This window comes from Alosa alosa, chromosome 18 (assembly GCF_017589495.1).
Source record: "Alosa alosa isolate M-15738 ecotype Scorff River chromosome 18, AALO_Geno_1.1, whole genome shotgun sequence".
NCBI lineage: Eukaryota > Metazoa > Chordata > Actinopteri > Clupeiformes > Clupeidae > Alosa > Alosa alosa.
The window spans coordinates 29,590,713-29,608,470 of NC_063206.1; the positions used below are offsets into that span (position 1 = coordinate 29,590,713).

A 17,758-nucleotide genomic window follows, 5' to 3' on the forward strand; every position below is an offset into this window, starting at 1 on the left:
GGGTGAACAGGACTGGAGAGCACAGTTCCCTGTGGGCTCGGTGCTGCTGATCACAATGTCAGAGAGACAGTTCTTCAGTCTGGCGAACTGTGGTCGCCTCGGTCAGGTAATCTGTAATCCAGGTTACCAGGTGGCGCCCACACCCATCTGCATGAGCTTGTCTCCCAGTCTGAGGGGTTGGATGGTGTTAAAAGCACTTGAGAAATCAAAGAACATGATTCTCACAGCACTTTTCTCCTTGTCTAGGTGAGAATGTGTCCTGTGTAGAAGATAAGTGATGGCATCGTCCACGCCCACTTTCTCCTGGTATGCAAACTATAACGGGTCTAGTGCATGGCGTACCTGATGGTGTTAGTATTGATTAATTAGTTAATTAGTTCATGTGTTGCTCCTTGTTTCTACAGACACTGTGGCATAAAGGTAAACAACTATTTTTTCACCTCCACATTCTACTGCAACATTGCAATGTTTGAGAGCCTTATCTAGTGTGTAGACCATGGATACAGACTTAAGGGAAAAAAATACAAGATGGCCCACTACTCCTCTATCAAAGGTTGGTAACTTGCCAGAAAACATGCACAAATGTCTGAGGGCCCTATCTTCCGTCCAGGGCAACGGGGTGCTAGGTGTGACGAAAGTGTCTTTGCTAGTTTGAGATTGATGCATTTGTCAGGCACGCACAAATAAAGTTGCACCCATCTGACAATTTTTGCCTCCCAAATCACTTTCCATGACAGGTCTTGATTAGAGCCTGAAGCAGTTTGGCTCGCTCCTCAACTTCTTTGATGTGGAGGTTCATCTGAACGGACAGGGGCACTATACATGTCCTATACTTTATCCTTTCTGATTGTATGAGACTGAAGAGTGAAGTAGAGTAGGGATGCATGATATATCGGTGGCTGACAAATGAAAAAATGAAAATATTTCATTGTAATATAATAATATTTTTAATTATTTTAAATTTTTAATTATTATTATTTTTTTTTTAATTTGGGGGCAGCCGTGGCCTACTGGTTAGCACTTCGGACCTGTAACCAGAGGGTTGCCGGTTCGTCCAGTAGGCACGGCTGAAGTGCCCTTGAGCAAGGCACCCAACCCCTCACTGCTCCCCGAGCGCCGCTGTTGATGCAGGCAGCTCACTGCGCCGGAATTAGTGTGTGCTTCACCTCACTGTGTGTACACTGTGTGCTGAGTGTGTTTCACTAATTCACAGATTGGGATAAATGCAGAGACCAAATTTCCCTCACGGGATCAAAAGAGTATATATACTTATACTTATTTATACTTAATAACATTATTGCTCCTATAACAGAAATCCGGCTGATAATTTGCACCGATATTTTTTAAAGCCCTCATTTCCCAACTAGCTGTATGTAAGGCCTGCCTGGCTACACTGAGCTACTTCAGCTTGGTTGGCTATATTTCTTCCTCAAAACATAAGATACAGTCCGATTTTGCCACTATAGCTTTTTCCCAGTTTAGCCTAGTTTATCTGCGTTTACTCACTGTCGCTGGCCAGTGGCCACTCACTCACAATTCACTGATGTGAGGTTTACTTAAAGGAGCCACACATAGGGCTAGGCTACTGCTTTTTTGTTGACTGATGTACCATTGAGGACTATTATGAGTTCTGTCCATCATTGGTGGTAGGTAATTAATTACTGCAATTAAATTATGCTTTTTAAATGCTGTCCCTGATTCATTTTTCACAATTTTTTTCAAGGCCCTAAAATTCCATGTCGGTGCATCTCTAAAGTAGAGTCTGACCGATAAATCGGTGTGCCGATATTAGCCTAGGTATCGGTAAGAATGTTTGCAATAATAATAATTATTTTTTATTAAGGACAGCCAAATAGTGATAGTGATACATATCCAGTAGGGTGGTCCTTATTTTTCAACTTTTAAAAGTTCATGCTCTCACCCCACAAATATGTTTGAATAAATAAAAAAAACAAAATGTTATCAATATTAATCAATATTTAGAGGTTGCTCAAGACCTTTGAAGTTTAACACATACTGTGCAATGTGCATACAGTGGGCAGTGCTTCGACTTGGCCAGCTTCACTCGCGGTCCGCGCGTGGGATCACCTTGGTATCACCGCGACTTTAATTTGTATTTTTCCAGTGAGGCGCTGCAACAACCCAAACAACCGGTAGATGGCTCAAGTGAGCAGGGTGTCTCCAAAAAAAGAAATGGAGCCTGGAAAACCCTACACAGACTTCACTACAGACTTTAGCAGACTGGTTTAGAAATAATGTAATAGCCAGAAATATGCCTGCCCTGCCCTAATAAAGAAATATTTGGTTAACTGCGAGTGAATCCCGTTTGCAGCCGTGAGACGCGAGGACAAATTAAACATTCTGGTTTTCTCCGAGTGCAACGATGATAGACAGACATCATTTGGACAAAATATAGAGTATTAACCTCCGTTGCTCAGCCAAATGCCTTCCTGTTACGCCCTGTTATCACGGAGTTACAGGCGATAAACGATTTTTGATGGTCACAAGTTTACTTCATTAGGGACTGTTCGTTATTTATTTAAGGGGCTACCGGAGGAGTTTTGGGAGCATTAGTCCAAAAAAGCGTGACCCTCCCTCGCCAGCAATACATTTTTCTATGACCCTCCAAAGTGATTATGAAAAAAATCACTGTCAACTTTTTTTCCGGGTTTATCGCCTACTGTATTTTAACGTTTTCACATATTTGGCCATAAGCCGTTTATCATAGGCTATCAATTAAACCAAACTACAAAGGCGAAGAACACTTTAACAGGGGAATTAATTGGGCATGAATCATGCTGAACGCTATTTCGCTACCTTAGAATAATAAGGTTCTATCTGCGTTTTGAGTAGGTACAACCGGGACGATTGAAACGGGGAGTGCAACGATGATAGACAATTGGACAAAACATGGAGCATATTAACCTCCGTTGCTCAGCCAAATGCATTCCTGTTACGTCCTGGTATCACGGAGTTACAAGCGATAAACGATTTTTGATGGTCACAAGTTTACTTCATTAGCGTTTTTTTTAAAATTATTATTAAAGAGTGTTTTTCATTTAAAGGTTTGACTTCGTGCTTATTCAGTAGAGCATTTAGTGCTCTCCCCAATCCCAGACGTTCACATAGCATGTTTGTTTGTAATGGATGCAACCGCGAGATAGGCTATCGTTTGACAATGAGTTGTTAACAGAACCAAGACATATAGCCCAGCAGCAATCTAGGGACTGATCGTTATTTATTGAAGGGGCCACCGGAGGAATTTTGAGTGCTTCAGTTGGAAGTTGCATGACCCTCTCTTGCCTGCTAGAAATTGTTCAATGACCCTCCGACAGAATTGTTAAAAAGACATGACCCTCCCCTGCCAATTGTCTTCCACCCGGCGCCACAGCCACACACTTTGTGATAACGTTCTTAAATCAATCTTTCCCGTGAGCTTGCATACCAGTCCTTCCTTTTCAAATGTGTTTAGCCTGTTTGCACAATTTCACAAATAATCATATGTGATTAATAGTATGACAAATAATCCCTGTGCACGGGGACCGAAACAATGCATGCCAACTTTTTCCGTGTTTATCACGTATTTTAACTTTCCCCGCTGTCTTGCCGTTTTAATGTTTTCCCGTAGAATATCCCATATTTTAATACTCGCAGATAACAGCCCTGCCATCGGGCCTGTCTCTGTGTTGCCCTGTTGCTACCCCTTGCCCTTCCAACTAAAAACAGATGTCTTCAAATCATCGTTTTCTTTGCTTGAAGGCGAACTTAGAGTGATGTTAACCTATTTAAGTTTAACGCGCTGATTGTCGTGAGAGCACGATTCATTGGCTTGCATGTTCGGCCTTATAGCCCACACGGCGCACCTGAGGCTACTCAGCTGCAAGAGAAATAATTTCCCCTGTTTGTATGTTCACTGCAAGTTGGCCTACCATAACTTACCAACTCTGCACTGTAGACTGGCTATTTATATTTTTCTGTGAAATAAGCAAATGTATTTGTTCAACTTTATGAAGCAGAATTACGCGATAGGGTACTTGGAACATAATACATTTGACAAAGGAAAGATGAATGTTGCTAGTGACAAAATATTAACTTTCAGTGTTTTACGATGTCTTTGTCATGGGGAAGTGTTTTTCCCCATGCATTTATTCTAGGTTACTGTCAGTGACTGCCGTGAGAGAAGCGGGTTCTGTGTTTCGTTCATGTCAGTGACTCAGAGAAGCTGGGTTGTGTTGTTGTGTTGTGTTGCGTTATGCTAATTTATTTTCATTGGGCATACCGTGCCGCGTCCGTCCACAGCTCTTCAGTTCTGACAAAGCCAAAATTACTCCTTTTTGAAACAATGAGTGCAGGAAGCCGCGTTTGTATGGTTATATTGCTTGACGGGGGGGAGGTGTCCCAAGCAGCTTTCAGCCATAAGGCTACTTTGAGAACATTTCAATTCACCCGACACTAATATTCAAAATGTTGAAAACTATTTCGGCATAGCCTATAAAGCAGTTTAATTAAATTGAATGTTAGTTGTAAACAAACGAGCTACTTGGTGAGGCTTGGCCTCACAGATGCGCTAGTGCCTTAGATGGCAGGAAAAATCTTCACGATAGGCCTATTAACTAACCACCCGATTCACGTTGGCTGGGGGGAAGGGGGGCCATCAGACAATTGTGCCCAGTTAATCCGGCCCTTCCCCCAAAAAATCACACTTTCCCACCTCTGACAGCTTAAAAGAAGTCAAGAGGACTCCTTACTCACAGACCTATTCACAAACCTGCTGTTTTGAAATCCTATGCAGCTACAGGAGCTTCCAATCGCGAGGAAGCAATTTTGCATTGTAGGCATAACTAACATGCAATAACGCCGCCAACAACAACCAAAACTAGGCTAATCATTGTCAACATGTAAATTAAATGTAAAATTATTGTGAATCAAATTAAAATGTTCTATTTTGCAAACGTAGGCATAGTAACAGAATAATTTAATAATGTTACAAAGATACTACATCAATCCGTATGTTTCATTGGGCTACTAGGCTATTTGTTTTGCCTTGATTCATTTAGGCTAGGCCTTTTTATTCAGGGGCCGTATTCACAAATAATTTTAAGGCTAAAAGTAGCTCCTAACTGGCGAATTTAGGAGCAACTCCTAAAAATAATGGGCGTGTCACTCCTAACTTTAGGACTTCTAATTTTTTCACAAAAAGTAATTCACGAAGCATTTTAGACCTAAACCTAAAAGTAGCACCTACGTCTGGGACAGCTTAAGTCGAGAGGACTCCTAACTCACTAAGACCTATTCATAAACAGCTTTTTTGTGGCATTTTACGTTGCGATGTTTTGAAATAGCCTATGCGCAACAGGAGCTTCCAATCGCGAGGGAACAATTTTGCATTCATAAAAGGGATGCAATAACGCCACCAACAACAACCAAAACTACTCATTGTTAACATGTAAATTAAATGTAACGTTTCATTGTGAATCAAATTAAAATGTTCTCCTCTTTGCAAACGTAGCCTAGGGATATGTAATGACGTCATGAGTAATGACGTCATCCACAGCCACGAAGACTCACTCCTAGTTTAGGAGTTGTCTGAAAGGCTTTGTGAATAACTTTTAAGAGAAAACTCCAATCTAAAATCTTTAAGTGCGATTTAGGAGTAGCCTACTCCTAGTAGTAAGATAAAAGCCTTTGTGAATAGCCTACGGCCCCAGTTATTCATCATCTTCCGTCCTTGTGTAGCGACGCATTCTGAGACCTGTCACTCATCATCGTAAGGGAGGTGTTTGGAATCATGCCCGCGTTAAATCAGCCAGCCAATCAGCCAATCAAGGTGGTCACGCTTGCCCATTTACCCAAATTAATGGTCGAATATTACTGATGATCATTGTTATTTAAGAACATGCAGTGTGCGAGGGTACCAAAACATCTTGCTCGTAAAAAAGCATCAACGCATTATTCTGGCTGGTCTGTTATTTACTGTAGGCTGCGCAAACCACATGCCTTTTTTATTTTGGGCAAGCCTGCATTCATTCATTCATTCAACCTTTATTTATTCTCGAGGGTCATTGAGGGAAGCCCTCATTTTCAATGAAGCCGAAATTACAGAAGCGAAGCAAAGCCCCACAAACAAGACAACATTCGAGGCCTTCTGTTGAAGAATTTTATATAAAGCCTGGCGCTGACAGTAATCCTCCTGCCCCTGATAGGCCTACCACAGCTGTGGATAGTGTGGAATGTTCAAGTAATAACACAATCCAATGTGTGTCTCAATTGTCCCCGCTGACCACCTCACACATTTCTCTAGATTTTGCAACGAACTTACATGACACAATGTCATAAAATATGCCAGTTTTAGGACACAGAATAATGTTTGTAATGATACCAGGTAGGCCAGGTATTGTCGAAGGAGCATGGTGAAGTGAAATTTTACTTTGGAAAACAAACATTTGCCGATATCATCGCCCATCATCAGAATATTGTAACAGATTCTGTGTTCTGGACTATAGGTAACTTGTTAAGCCAGTGGTTCTCAAACTTTTATTTCATTCCCCACTTTGATCAAGGGGCATGACTGATAATAGTGGAGATAACGTGTTATCCCGAGGCTTTTGCAAGTCAGCATCTTCGACGGTAGTCTATTAAAAATATAAGTTTTCGATGTCCCAAACGGAGAGCCATACTTTATTGTTTTTAACGATCTCTATGCTACTCACAAAAATGTAGGCATGGGGACATGATGAAGTAGGTTATCCAACTGTCGGGTGTTAAATTATTGTGATTACGAGCCAGTGGTTTTCAAACATTATGCATTGACTCGACATCTAACTTAATGCAACAGGCTCATATCGTCCTCGCGATTCGCAAAATGAGGACCAGTGTTTTGTCAAATTGCAAATAGCTATTCGTTTTAACTATTTTTTTTATGATAGTAGCCTATACAAAAAGCACTTCATACTATCTTAATCTTGGAATATGGGGAGGGAAGTGGCGTCTGCAGTCAGCCAAATATGAATGTAATTCTGCGGCATAAAGCAGATGTAATTGTTTATTGTACAGAAAATAAAAATGACATGTCAAGCAGTCAATTGACTACATTGCAGTCAAGAAGTAGGGCAAATTAATTTACTGAAACCAAAACGTGGGTCATAGTTGTCTAAGCCTCTATTGGCGTAGCCTGTTAAAAACGCCGCCAGATAGTATTAAATCGGCAACAACATTGTTTTCTGCAGAAGCCTACCCAAGGCTACAGATTAATTCTGAACAGTTATTTCTCTACTGGCTCAATTATCACACCACTGTTTTGATTTGGCGAGTTTGCGTTAACCCCAACACTGACAATAATGTAGACAGCAAATTTCGATTTCGATTTTCGTGTAGTCAAGCCTTAAGCCATACCCAAGTAGCCTAAATCGAGGTAATGTTTAATTATGCATGATTTATTTTGTTATTGAATTCGTAGGCTGGGATTACTCTCGGCAACAATTATGTAAGGGACGGCAGGCAGAGCGATGTACAGTGGCAGAGCGACGCACAGTGTCTGAAAGTGGTACTAAAGCTTCACGCAGCTTCACGCCCGGCGCAATCTTGTGAATGAAGTGGTCATTTGAAAGCGATGCCCACTGTATATTTGGGATTTTTCGCGTATTATGTGATACATTGTGCTAGCATGTATATTTGTTTAACAATATATTCTTATGACAGCAATGGACTTATTTGACCATGCAGTCAATGACAATGTGTATTGATTATTGGTTACCACATGTGGTGGTTTTACCTACATCACCTAATGAATCTTAAAATGGGAATTCCATATTGTCCATGCAAATTTACAATGATGATTTGCTGATCTCATCTGCTGATTCCGGTATTTCCCAATAATATGCTGTTGTGAGCAATTTTCATAGCAACTCCTGTTTCTCCTTTCTCTTGTCTATTTAACACTTCATTGCAAGAAGTGTTAAATAGACAACAACACACGCACCCTGAAGCTGCGCTTATTGTGGCCGGTGATTTCAATCAAGTACATCTGAACCGGTCCATGCCTGAATTTATTAAACACATTCACTTCCCTACACGTGGTGACAACACACTGGATCACTGCTACACACAGTTCAAGAACAGTTACAAAGTGAAGTCTCTACCAGCTTTCGGAAAATCAGATCATGCCGCTGTTTTCCTACTGCCTATGTACAAACAGAGAAGTCGGACGGACCCCAGTGACGAAGGAGGTCAAAGCTGGACTGACCAATCGGAAGCCAGGCTACAGGGCGCCCTTAGCAACGTTGACTGGGAGATGTTCAAGACGAACTCTGCTGACATCAATGAGTTTACGGAAGTATCATTGAGTTACATCAATATGCTAACTGACTCCATCATCCCAACTGTAAAGATCCGAAGCTTCCCCTAACCAGAAGCCATGGGTGGATAGAGAAGTGAGAACGGCATTAAAGACACGCACCATGACTTATAATGCTGGGCTTATTTCAGGGGATATGACGGATTACAAAGCAGCATCTTATAGTTTACGTAGAGCTATTAAAGATGCTAAGCGGCTATAGAGACAGAGTTGAAGCTGATTTCTTGGAGGGTGATCCAGCACGAAAGTGTGGAAAGGACTCGAACCATCACTGGCTTTGAAAGAAAGTCCCCTCCTATGATGAATGTGAGTAAAGCCCTCCCTGATGAACTTAATGCTTTTTTTATGCTCGCTTTGACATGAAAAACACAGACTATACTGGACTAGCTGCAGCATGTGAAGCAAATGAGGATGCACCTTTCTGTGTCTCTGAGGTCGATGTGAGCAATGCCTTTGGGAGGGTAAATTGTAGAAAAGCTACTGGACCGGATGGAATTTCTAACAGGGTTTTGAAATCCCAAGCTGCTCAGTTAGCTCCTGTGTTCACTTATATCTTTAACACATCATTGGCTCAAGAGACAGTTCCTACTTGCCTCAAGCAGTCTGTTATTGTTCCAGTACCGAAAAACAAAAGTCCATCATGTCTGAATGACTACCAGTAGCCCAGTAGCCCTGGCGTCTACAGTGATGAAGTGTTTTGAGAAGCTTGTGAAAAACATTATCTGCTCATCCCTCCCTGCCTCCTTCGACCCCCTCCAATTTGCTTACAGAGCCAACAGGTCTACAGAGGATGCCATCTCAAACCTCATGCACACCACCTTAACTCACCTGGAGGAGGGAATGGGAATTATGTGAGGATGCTGTTCATTGACTTTAGTTCAGCATTCAACACGATAGTACCTCTCACCTTGGTCACAAAGATGAAGGCCTTAGGACTGAACACCACCCTGTGTCACTGGATATTTGACTTCCTCACCAACCGTTCACAAGTGGTTAGAGTGGGGGGTCTGACATCTGACTCATTAACCATCAGCACTGGTGCTCCCCAAGGCTGTGTTTTGAGTCCACTGCTGTACAACATCTACACACATGAATGCAAAGCCAACAGTAGTCATACCTCCATCATCAAGTTTGCAGATGACACAGTGATCTTGGGCCTGATTAGTAACAACAATGAACAGTTCTACTTGGATCAGGTTGATGAGGTGGCACAGTGGTGTCAATCTAACAGCTTGACACTGAATATCAATAAAACCAAGGAAATGGTAGTGGATTACAGAAGGCAGCAGCAGAACTACAGATACACCCCACTAATGATCAGCGGGCAACCTGTAGAGAGAGTCACAAGTTTTAAATACCTTAGTGTCCACATTACTGAAGAGTTAACATGGACTGTTAACACTCAATATGTTCTGAAGAAGTCCAGACAACGACTCTACTTCCTTCGTCAGCTAAGGAAATTCAAAGTTTCTACATCCATCATGAAGGCCTTCTACACTTCAGCGGTTGAGAGTGTTCTAACTGGTAGCATCATCACCTGGTATGGGAACTCCACAGTTAGAGATTGTAGTACTCTGCAGAGAGTAGTGCGCTCAGCTGAACGTACTATAAGAACTCAACTCCCTGCTCTACAAGATATCTATTCCAGAAGAGTACTCCTAAGAGCCCAAAAGATTCTGAAGGACTCTTCTCATCCTAACAATGGATTATTCCTACCGCTGAAATCAAGAAGAGCGCCTATGTAGTCACAAAGCCAGAACTGAGAGACTCAGGAGAAGTTTTATCCCCAGGCCATCCGAACTCTGAACTCACACTATACTGACTTTGCACACATTCACTCCTCAGCACTCTCAAACATTTCCCAACTCTGAACTCACACTATACTGACTTTGCACTCATTCACTCCTCAGCCCTCATGACACACACACACACACCCACCTACAAGACTTTTAGCACTTTTACATCCCTCTCCCTATGCTACAGACCTTTTATTTATTTTCTTATTTCATCACACGTCAAAACACACACACACACACACACACACACACACACATATCTGACTTTCTCCAACTTTTGCACACTTTTTATTTATTATTTTTGATTTCTCCTCCATCTACCCATGTCCTTGATTGCCTAGCCTTTCTGCCTGCCCCCCCCCCCACCCCACCCCACCCCCATCCCCAACACACACACTTACATCATCACTGTCATTACTTCACATACATACAGCACACTGCTTGCTACAGTAAGCCTCCTCTACATACTTGCTGCACACTGCCCCCACACATACACAGCACATTGTCTTTCAGGATCTTCTCCAACACACATCCTCTACATACTTACAGCACACTGCCCCCACCTACCCACACACACACTACACACACACACACACACAGTCACTGCTCCCCCTCCAGCCCCACACACACATCTTCACTGTCATCACTCACATACATTACATACAGTACTCTGCTTGCAATAGTAAGTCCCTGCCCCCCCCCCACACACACACATACACAGCACATTGTCTTCAGGATCTTCTCCAACACACATCCTCTACATACTTACAGCACACTGCCCCCACCTACCCACACACACACACACACACACACACACACACAGTCACTGCTCCACTCCCCTCCAGCCCACACACACATCTTCACTGTCATCACTCACATACATTACATACAGTACTCTGCTTGCAATAGTAAGTCCCTGCCCCCCCCCCCCCCCCCACATACACAGCACATTATTTCATCAGGAAGCTTCTCCAACACACATCCCCAACATACTTACAGCACACTGCCCCCCCCCCCCAATACACAGCACATTGTCTCATGAGGAAGCTTCTCCAACACACATATTGCACACTGCCCTCTCCCCACATACACAGCACACTATCCCATCTCCCCTGTCATCCCCCAACACACACACCAAGACCCTGGCAGTTGAGTTAGCCCTTGAGCCGTGGATCTGCCCAAGGTTTCTTCCTTGGTAAGGAGTTTTTCCTTGCCCCTGTTGCTCTTTGGGTGCTCCTTGTTGGTGCCCCCCCACCCAATCCCAATCCTCCCCACCTTTTTATGCAGCCCTTGCCACTTAATCTACTAAACCCCTCTTCTACTGCACTTTTTACCCCCCCCCATTAATGCACAAATAGGCTGATACCAGACATAATTTCACTGCATTTCTTACTTCCAGTAACTATATGCATGTGACAATAAACTTCCTTGTATCCTTGTTTTAGTTGTGATATGTATTTCAAAGCAAGAACACTTCAATGTGAATGAAGCACAGTAGACAATATACACTGAGACAATGGCTGAAGCAACACGAAGCAAGTCCGCTATATGGTTACTCGGATCAGAAGAGACTGAAATAACTGCAAGTTACCCTCCAAGAAGCAGGTTTCATGTGTGTTGTAATATCAATTTCAATTTAATTTCACTTATAGAGCGGCAAAACATTACTCATGTGTCATGACGCTTTACAGAGTGTTAAACATTTAAAGAGAGCCCATGAGTAACAGGGGCGAGGAAAAACTCCCTAGAATTGGATATACATATAGGAAGAAACCTCAAGCAGATCCACGACTCAAGGGCCAGACCCAAGGGTATCACATAAAACATTGAAAAAAAACTATTCATGAAAGTGCAACAGCTGTGATCAAAGAAGTCTTGGTATTCTAGGACAAGGCTAGGATTCCCGTTCGTCCCCAACATCATGCCATAAAACAACTGGAAACACTTCAGGACAAATGGCAGAAGCCAAGAAAAATGCCAAGAGAACTTCCAAGACTCAGCCGTCCAATGTAGAGGCCTTCATATACCAGTTAGGAGACCTTATTGATATTGCATTTCAGGATGCACTCATTCATCTCAAGAATCCATAAGATAGAGTCTTTCTTCTGGTCCAGAGTGAAAATGGACATCTCAGATGTACAACTGTACATTATGATGATACTATACTATCGTTCTGAGTTCAACATTCTGTCATTACGTCATACAAGCATGACAAGTGATTTTTCTTTGTTTGTTTGTTTGTTTGTTTGTTTCTATGATTTTGATGTTGTATGTTGTTTACCACACTACCACAGTGCCTGTGTTATTAAACATAATATTGCATTTTATTTTTTGTGTGTTCTTAAATGGCACAATTTCTGCAAAAATTTGCGATTCCGGAAACATTCAAAGGCCTTGAGCAACCTCTAGATATTGTAGGAACAATTAAAAAATTTGCACAGTGTGTTTTTATTAACACATTTAGGGGGTGAGAGTTAAACATTTCCAAAAAAAAAATGTTTTTACCCCATATAAGGACCACCCTAATATCCAGTATTGTCTTTCCAGCTTAACATGAAGTCCAACAGTAAAACAATGTTAGCATTGGTTGCGTTGTTTGCCTAGGGTGATCATTCCCATGATTTCTAGCCCTCTGTCCGGACCTAGGTAGAGTCAAGTCAAGTCAAGTCAACTTTATTTATATAGCGATTTCATACACAGAGGTCATTCAATATGCTTTACATAAACAAAAGAAAACATGAATAGCTGATAAAAGCATAGAAGTGCAATAGTCAAAGAAGAGTGTCCTCCTTTTTAGATGTTTGTCTGCCTTTTTGACAAGTACTCCACAGCAAACAAGGTTTATAAGTAGCAATCGATGATCAAAAAAACAATGCGTTCTCTGCGGTCGCACATAAAGTGATAAGGCACAGATAGAAGGCGGCATGCACTGCACTCGCTGCTAGGTTGCGCTGGATTGAGTGAATGGGACAAAAATTTGTGTTGTGTTTGCTCCTTGCAAAATAAGCATGATTTACAGCGTGCCACGGTCAAACTTAAAGGAACCGTATGTAAGAAATGTATTTCAATTCATCATAAAATGGCACTGATATGTCACTAGACATTAAGAAATCATGTTCATTTCAAATACTTATATCACTGACAACAGTGTAAGGCCCGTCTTTTGCTCAAACCTTTTGCATTTCTAAAGAATGCCTTTTGCATTCAATTTACATGTGTGGATACCCGTGTTTGATCTGTATTGTCTTAGCTGGCCATGGCCAAAGATCCCCAACACCCGCTCATGCATAAAGTGACCATTTGCTCCTTGTTCTGGCCCCTCTGAGGTAACTCAGTCCTGGGCCTACTTGATGTCTTATGGTGAGATTAGGCCAACCTCATTATCATACAGTACTACTCTGTAAATACGCGTTGTGAATAATACATTCATGTTTGGTCTTGAATTAATGTAATGTGGGCAACAGTCTGATCATGGTTTCCTTACAATTGCATGTATCTGTGCATAGTTGTAGACTAAGAATTACACTGTAGCATAAAGTTATGATATCCAACTGGGCCACACCCATCCACCTCAGACAATAAAGGCTCTGGGTTTGTATTGTTTTATCTGGTGTATCTATTATCTCTTATATGTCAAGTTTACCTCTGTGAATTGGTTAAGTTTCCTTTGTTACCATTTGCTACTTTGTTACAGTAGACCATGTGAGTTTACTTTTACCTTCAACTGAAGTGATATTGGTTACATTTACCTTTAAGGTTTAATGCCAAATAAATTGTTCATTTGCCTACCAATCGGATATCCCCAATTCTCGTAGTGTGCCATGCCATTCTCCACCATAGCTGATAAACTAGTTACTTGGTAATTGATTGGTGATACAAATTATTAATCAAATGGAGTCAGATTAACGAGTATGTAATAATATCATTTAACTCTTCACCCTACTTCACATAGTGAGGATATAGCTCGATGACTCTATGTTTCCGAGGCTATATATATCATTTCTGAGCGTCTTACAACAGTAGTCCGGCCAGGATATTGTCATTTAAAAAGTGAAGTTGCAGCCCTCAACTGACGTTGATGTTGTCATGTTGTGTTTTGACCTGATGCGCCACCCTCTACCTGTCTACTAATCACAAAGTCAGTAGTGTTTTGCCATCCGGGTTGGCAGCTCTGCCAGTTAGGGGGGAGGGGGAGGGGATACATCGCTTTACAGTAATTTGAAAGTGATGGCAGTACCAGTTTTGGCAACAATCTTACATACGGTTCCTTTAAGCATGGTTGAATTTCGGGCATGGAACGTGCAAGAGCGCCAGAGCAGCAAATTGAAAACATAAATCATAGGAGTATACTATATCTATATACAGTTAAGAACAAAATTATTCATACCCCTGGCATATTGATGTAATGTTGATTTTCTCTTGACCAATATGTTTGTTCTGACTGAAAATGACACTGCCACATGCCAAAAGGTTGTAAGACAAAAATAATAGTTTTTATCTTTTTTAGCATTTTTTATGAAAAATTACATGTCCAAAATTATTCATAGGATAAGGACAAATTGAGGTCTGAACTATGGCTGGGCCACTCTAAAATGTTGGTATTGTTCTCGGTTAACCATTTCTTGCCTTGTTTAGCTGTATGTTTTGGATCATTGTGTGGTTTAATGGTCCAATGCCGCCTATTGGGGCAGGTCTCTCGGCAGACAGCCTGATCTTTTCCTCCAAAATTCTCAATTTGCCCCTTATTTTAGTGTTACCGTTTACTTTGAGAAGTTCACCAGGTCCCATTGTCTGAAAAACACCCAAAACGAATACATTTCTATAGCTATTCTCCACATTGTGGATGGTGTTTTGGTGGTTGAAATGTTTACTTCATCTCAAAATGGATCACTTGATCATCTTGGATGCTGATCATGGATCACTCTTCTCCAAACATGCACAGCTCAGCTAAACCTTTATAAGGGCACACCTGGACAAAGAATTTAGCTTTCGCTGATTTTTTTTGACCCAGGGACATGGCCTGAGATTAGCCTAAAAAAAGAAGCATTAAATTCCAATGACACCATGTCCATTTCGTGGGGGTTAGAAAAGTATTATTTTGGGATGTTTTTCAATCAGGGGGACCTGGTGACCTTCTCAAAGTAAACGGTAACACTAAAGCAAGAGGCTACACTGAGATTCTGGCGGAAAAGATCAGGCAGTGTGCAATGAGACCTGCCCCAATAGGCATCATTGGACCATTAAACTATACAATGATCCAAAACATACAGCTAAACAAGGCAAGAAATTATTATTTTCTCCGCTGTATAGATATACAGTACCCTCCAGAATTATTGGCACCTCTGCTAAAGTTGACTAAAAACCGGTACAAAAAATAATCTGTTGGTGATTTATTGTAATCTCACAATGAAAACATTTAGGAAAAATCTAACCTTGAAGGGAAGCAAATTTATCTTGAGAAAAAGGAAAATCTCATAAAGAAATAAATATTTTTAACAAAAACACGTCGCTCACAATTATTGGCACCCCTGAAAAATTGTATATACAAAACCTTGCAGAAGCATTTTGTCTGTGAACTTTCAGAAGTAGTTCATGACTTACTTTTTCACTATGGTATGAAAATAAAGTCACACAGAGGCTAAATCCCCTAGTCATTTTTCAACATTGGAAAGACAAGAGAATACACTTAATTTAAATAAAAAGAAAGTGTATTTACATTTGTAAGTCAGAGAATGTCTATGACAACTAGGTACTTTGTTGAAAATGCCTATATTTACAGTTAAAACAATGATTAAAAGGTTCTAATTATCTGGAAATGTGACAAACATGCTTGGACAAGGACCCATGGTTATCTTGCGACCATGTACAGTATGGAGGATGGTAAGATAGGTAAAAAATTCCATAAGAACCACTGTTGGAGAGTTACAGACAAAGGTATCATCTTGGGGTCAAAAAAAAAATCTTCAAAAGTAACCTCACAGCAAATAGATTATTTAGAGGGCATGCCAGGTAAAAGCCTGTCCAGTCATTTAATTACCAATGTAAACGGCAGGAGTTACTGGAAGTGTGGTCTATTGTCAGATGAAATGAAAATTGCACTCTTTGGCTAGAAACACTTTAGGTGTGTTTGGCGTACATAGAAGAATGGCTATACTGAAAGGAACCCCATGCCTAATGAGAATTATGGTGGCTGTGCTATTGTGGGGCTGTTTTTATTCCTAAAGGCCTTGGAAACCTAATTAAGGTGCATGATATCATGAACACCAAGAAAAACCTGAACATTTTCAAAGGAAATCTGTCAATCTCTGCCAAGACACTAAAAGTTGGTCATGATTGGATCATTTATTGGGTCAATGAACCAAAACAAATGTCCAGATCAAAACAAATATTGTTTGCTGAACACAAAATCAAGCTTCGGACATTGCCATCTCAGTCCCCTGATCTAAACTCCATAGGAGAACAGTGGGGTGAGTCAAAGAGGAGAATGCACAAATGTGGACCTAGGAATCTGGACAATCTGTGGAGATTTATTTAAAAGATGAACGGTCTTAAATCCCTTGCTTTGTGTTCTCCAACTTTATGGGGTGTCATAGGAGAATATTACAAGCTGTCTTATTGGCAATTGCTTGTAATACCTTCTTAAGAAGGTATTACAAGCAGGGGTGCCAATAATTGTGAGCGAGGTGTTTTTGTTTAAAATATTTATTTCTTTATGATTTTTCTTTTTCTCAAAATAAATTTGCTTCCCTTCAAGGTTGGATTTTCTTTTTTCATTGTGAGATTACAATAAATCACCAACAGATTATTTTTTATACCAGTTTTTAGTCAACTTTAGCAGAGGTGCCAATAATTCTGGAGGGTACTGTAGATAGATAGATAGAAAGATAGATAGATAAGAATAGTCCTATGAGGAGAAATGGGGGGTGTCTTCATTTTGGTAAATTTTCCTCACTTTTTAAGAGTCTGATTGGTGGTCATGTAGCTGGCTTCAAGCCTAGGGGAACTTGGGCCAGCACAAACCAAGTTCTTTACACTTGAAAGTTAAAAAAAAAGAAGGCAGGTGTTTAGGCATGGAGACAATGGAATTCAACGTAGGATCCCAAACTCCTTCTCTTATCCTGCCTAACACGGTTAGTGCGGTGACCTGGCACACACTATTGCTCCCTAGTGGACAGGAGTTGACCCAGAATGATTTATCACATTAACCAAGTACCAGTTTATCACATATCTTAAAGGAGAATTCCGGTGTGATATTGACCTAAAGTGTGTTGAAACATGATACCGAGTGTGAACGTATGTCTCATAGCCCATCTCGGCTTGTCCCCTGCACTCCAAAATCTGGTGCTAGTTAGCCGATGCTACCAACAGCTTTTTCAATGGTGGTGCTTCGGCATCGGGCTAGCCATGCAAATAAATCACTGTTTTACACCATTTACGAGGCTCAATGTATCTCCACACTTCATTGGTAGACTTCGAGGGCCCTGACATTTAAAGCGAGACATTGAGAACTTTGAAAAAGCACTGGTAGTTTACTTACAAGACGATTTATACAGACAGTATCTTCACGAAGTTTAGCGTTTGCAGCCATCTTGAATTTAGTCACGATAAG

General features: G+C 41.1%; 1 protein-coding gene across 5 annotated transcripts in view; it reads right to left on the bottom strand.

The window, feature by feature from the left end:
• The window catches only part of LOC125311190 (centrosomal protein of 55 kDa-like), a 71,665-nt gene that overhangs the window by 2,870 nt on the left and 51,037 nt on the right, over positions 1 to 17,758 (bottom strand). The gene's annotated exons all lie outside the window — the stretch shown is intronic.